Below are 4979 nucleotides of genomic sequence, written 5' to 3'. Positions count from 1 at the left end.
GAGAGAGAGACAGAGACAGAAATAGAGATAGGTAGATAGATACATAGGTAAGGTAAATAGTGAGAGATGTGTGAATGTATGTACATATGTAGGCATGTACGTATGTATATGAGCTTATTCCTTTCCTTGATTTTGTTTTTACAAAGTTGACTGAATTCATGATTTTGTACTATATAGAAATGTATATAAAATACTTAAAACACAATAGAAAATGTAGCATTTCATCTTCCATTTTTTATAAATTATATGGCAGAAATGAGAATTTCTTTAAATAATACATTTTAAATATTTGACATAATAATTCAATTCAGCATCTATTAAATGCTTACTTTACACAGAATGCTATGCTAGACATTAAGGGAGAGAGAGAGTAGAGTAACCTGCAGTCCTTGTAGTCTCAAGAATGGCACGTTCGCAGACACATTTACTTATAATGGTGTCAGCATGGGAAATCCCTTCATACATGCAGATTCTCACCTCAATAACTTATACACTTTGAAAGTTGTCTGACTTGCAAAGAAGTCACCAGTGCTCACAAAGTTAGTACATGTCATTTTGATTATGTGTTTTAATGAAATTACATCTATAAAAGTGGTGTGCTAGAAAATGCACTGGCCCAAAAATCAAAAGACTTGAGTTTAAGTGCTGATTCTGCCTCTTATGATCACGACCTGTATCACCTTGTGCAAGTCACTATAATGCATTACATGTCATTTTTTCCTATCTGTATAATAAAGGGGTTGGACTTGTTCAGTTATTCAGTCATGTCTAGTTTTTTTGTGATCCCTAGGACCATAGCACAGCAGGCCTTTCTGTCCTCCAATATCTCTCAAAGTCTGTCCAAGTTCATGTTCATTGTTTCCATGATACTACCTACCTATCCATCTCATCCTCTGCTGTCCCTTTTTCCTTTTGTCTTCAATCTTTCCCAACATCAGGGTCATTTCCAATGAGTCCCATCTTCTCACTATGTAGCCAAAGTATTTAAGCTTTTGCTTCAGTATTTGACCTTCCAGTGAATAGCCTGAATTAATTTCTTTAAATATTGACTGATTTGATTTCCTTGCTGTCCAAGGGACTCTCCAAAAGTCTTCTCCAGCACCACAACTTGAAAGTGTTGATTCTGTGGCACTCAGTTTTCCTTAGAGTCTAACTCTCACTGCCATATATTGCTTCTGGAATAACCACAGCTTTGACTATATGGACTTTTGTCAGCAAGGTGATCTCTGCTTTTTAGTATGCTGTCCAGATTTGCCATAATTTTCCTTCTAAGGAATCGATGTCTTTTAATTCCATAGATGTAGTCACTGTCTGCAGTGATCTTTGAGCCTAAGAATATAAAAATATAAAGTATGACATTGCTTCCACTTCTCTCCCTTTATTTGCAGGAAGTGATGAAACCAGTTGCCAAGATCTTAGGTTTTGTGTTTTTTTGTTTGTTTGTTTGTTTCTTACCTTAAGCTTCAAGCCATCTTTTATACTCTCTTTATTCATCCTCAAAAGGCTTCTTAATTCCTCTTCACTTTCTGCCATCAGAGTAGTATCATTTGCATATCTGAGATTGTTGATATTACTACCTTAATTCTGGTTTTGATTCATCCAGCCTGGCAACGAGTGTGATGTATTCAACATAAAAGTTAAATAAATAAGGTGACGTACAGCCTTTTTCAATCTTAAACCAATCACTTGTTCCATATTAGCTTCTGTTGCTTTTTTTTTTTTCTGTGGGAACAGATCTCCTTTATCATCATCATCATCACTACTTTTGCCTCCAGGCGTCAGGCGGAGCCACACAAGGCATTGTCTTCTTGTGCTACAAGCCCTCATTCTGGTAGGGAATATTCTTGATGCTGATGCCCTCGTTGACCCTCTCGATGTCCTAGGTGGCCAGCTTCAAGCTGCCCACGCACAGCGGGTGCTGCTTGCCCGGGGCTATGATGGCCACCGTGGTGTCGGCGGTGGCCAGGTAGAGGTGCACGTGAGGCCCGGGCACATGATGTTGGCGCCGCTCAGCACAAACTTGGTGGCACCCTTGTCCCTGCGCTGGTGCAGCAGGATGAAGGGGCATTTGTGAAGCAGCCGCAGGGTCGGGTAGAAGGGTCCCTCGCGCTGCCGGAAGAAGAGCCGCTTGCCGTGCACCGTCAGGATCTCCATGTGCTCGTGGCAGCGTACGATCTTCACCGGGTCCTTCTTGGGCATGATCTGGTTGAGCCACGACTCGATGCCCGGGAACTGCTCCAGCAGCTGGTTCTTGATGCCCTTGATGACGGACGTCTTCAGCTGGATGCAGCTGGACACGTTCTCCTTCTCGTCAAACTTCTTAAACATGGTGGCACGCGGGCCGGGCGTCTGGAGAGGCGGGAGCGCGGCAGCCGGGACAAGTCACTCACAGCGGGAAGGGCCTCCTCGGTCTGTCTGTCCGTCAGGCCGTGCTTGCTCTCCGCCTGGCTCGGTCACTGCGCCGTGCTCTCCCGCCCCCCGCCCTCCACCCCCACCCCGCTGCCTCCTCCTCCTCAGCCAGCCTGCGACCTGCGGAGACCTAACTGTTGCTTCTTAAACCACATACAGATTTTCAGGGTACTAGTAAGATGATCTGGTACTCCTCTCTCCTTGAGGACTTGTCACATTTTGTTGTGATCCACAAAGGTAAAGGCTTTAGTATAGTCAATAAACTGGAAGTAGATGTTTTCTAAAACGTCATTTCTTTCTTCATAATCCAATGAATGTTGGCAATTTTGTTCTCTTAATTCTCTGCCTCTTTGAAAACTAGCCTGCTCTTCTGGTAATTCCTGGTTCACATATTACTGAAGCCTAGCTTGTGGAATGTTAAGGATAACTTTGCTGACATGTGAAACGAGTACAATTATTCTGTAATTTAACCATTCTTTGGCATTGTCCTTCTTTAATATCGGGACATAAATTGATCTTTTCCAATCCAATGGCTGCTGTTGAGTTTTCCAAATTTCCTGGTATATTGAGTGTATCACTTTAACAGGATCATCTTTTAGGGTTTTAAATAGCTCAGCTGGAATTCCATCATCTTTACTAGCCACTCTGACCTATGTGTCATGTGTAACCCAGCATGGCATAGCTCATGGTTTCATTGAGCTTTGCAAGCCCCTCCACTATGACAAGGCAGTGATCCAGGGGGCAGAGTGGGGAGAGGGCTGGGCTAAATCAGCTTTAACATTCTTGGTGGTCCTTAAATGTTCAAAGGGAATTCCTGATATATTAAGATACATACAGAGATCACCTGAATATTTAAGGAGTGTTTTGTTTAGTTGTTTCTGAGGGTCCCTAATTCATTTCCTTTTTGTTTCCAATAAAAAAAAAAAACATTCCTCATCTATTTAAATGTCAATTATTTTCCTATATTAGGGCACATCATACATGAATGCCAGAGACAGTTATGATCCTGTCAGTGTGGAAAACTCCAGAGTAAAAAACTCCTTCCACCAATGCCAAAGCAGCTTATAAACCATGTCCAACTTGAAATACATAGACATTGTGTCTTATCCAAGTTCACTCTAGCCATCAAAGTAGCATTTACAACCAACTAAGCACTCTCTCCTGTATGTAAATTTGTCTCTAGGACTTGGAGAATATCAAATGAGTATATATACATAAAATGTTTGGCAAACTCTAAATCACTATGTAAATGCTAGTAACTGTCATAATAATTATTATTGTGACCATGCACAAAAATTCCCAATATTCATGGAAGATCATATTATATGTTTTCTTTTGAAGTTTTTAATTTTTAAGGATTAAGTAAATCATAGTCAAATGTTTTAATCCAAGGAAGATTCCTACCCACCCATTCAAATGCGAACTGGGATTTTCAATGGCATGCACATGATATAAAGCTCAACTTTCAGTTGTAAAATGGATGAGAAGTGCTAGAAGATTCATAGAAGACTTGATAAACATGTTCTAACAGCCTTCAAAACTTTATAAGATAGAATCAATCTTGGGGAAAATAGTGGAGCTATGGTTTGACTCCCTTCCCAATTCACTGGGAACCCAAAGGAGTCAGTAGAAATAGAGAGAAAGGGAATTAATTAATGAGGGTGTTTCATAATATATTTCCCAGAAATTTAATTTAGAAGGCATAGATTCTGTTCCTATATCTCCCACTTGTTATATGATGTTCACCTGAATTTTAATAAATGTAGAATGAGAGATTTCTAACTTGAAATGCATTCTACATTATGGTATATTACAGTAGTTCTCAGAGTGTGGTCTGAGGATCTCTGGGAGTTCTGACTGCCTTTCGGGGAGTCCACAAGGTCAAAACTATTTTCATAACAACACTAAGATATTACTTACCTATGAAAACAATCCTACCTTTTCCAACAACATATTTGTGTGAGGGTAGATTTTCTTCACATATTTCAACCAAAAAAGTCATAGAATATTGAATGCAGAAGTAGATAGCAGAATTCAGCTGTCATCTATTAAGCTATATATTACATAATTTTTAAAAACAGATAAAATAATTCCACTATTCTTATTAAATTACTTTTGCTTTGGAAAATATATTTTAATAAAATGTTTTATATTAGCATTTTATTAAAAATCTTATCTGTTTTAATTTTTGTGGTAAATATTGATGGAAATAACCAATGTAAGCAAAAACTCTTAGGGTACTTCATAATTTTTAAGAATATAAAAGGGTAATGAGACAAAAAAACTTAAGAGGAACACCAAGTTAATGGATACTGTGGTAAGCTTGCGATCAGTAATTACTATTTTTTTAATTAATTAATTTATTTATTTTTAGTTTTCAACATTTACTTCCACAAGATTTTGAGTTCCAAATTTTCTCCCCATCTCATCCCTCCCCACCCCAAGATGGCATGCGTCCTGAGTACTCCTTCTCCTAATCTGCCCTCCCTTCTATCTCTCCCCCACCCCTTCTCTTATCCCCTTCTTCTATTTTCCTGTAGGGCAGGATAGATTTCTATACCCCATTTCCT

General features: G+C 39.3%; 1 pseudogene; it reads right to left on the bottom strand.

Annotated features, from left to right (window-relative positions):
* Positions 1–1759: 1759 nt before the first annotated feature.
* On the bottom strand, positions 1760–2328 carry LOC114030602 (annotated as a pseudogene).
* Between the last annotated feature and the right edge of the window lie 2651 nt (positions 2329–4979).

Source organism: Vombatus ursinus, unplaced genomic scaffold (genome assembly GCF_900497805.2).
Source record: "Vombatus ursinus unplaced genomic scaffold, bare-nosed wombat genome assembly UNPS02014962.1, whole genome shotgun sequence".
Taxonomy (NCBI): Eukaryota; Metazoa; Chordata; class Mammalia; order Diprotodontia; family Vombatidae; genus Vombatus; species Vombatus ursinus.
Note: the sequence above shows the minus strand (reverse complement) of the source record. Positions and strands in the feature narration are given on the sequence as shown.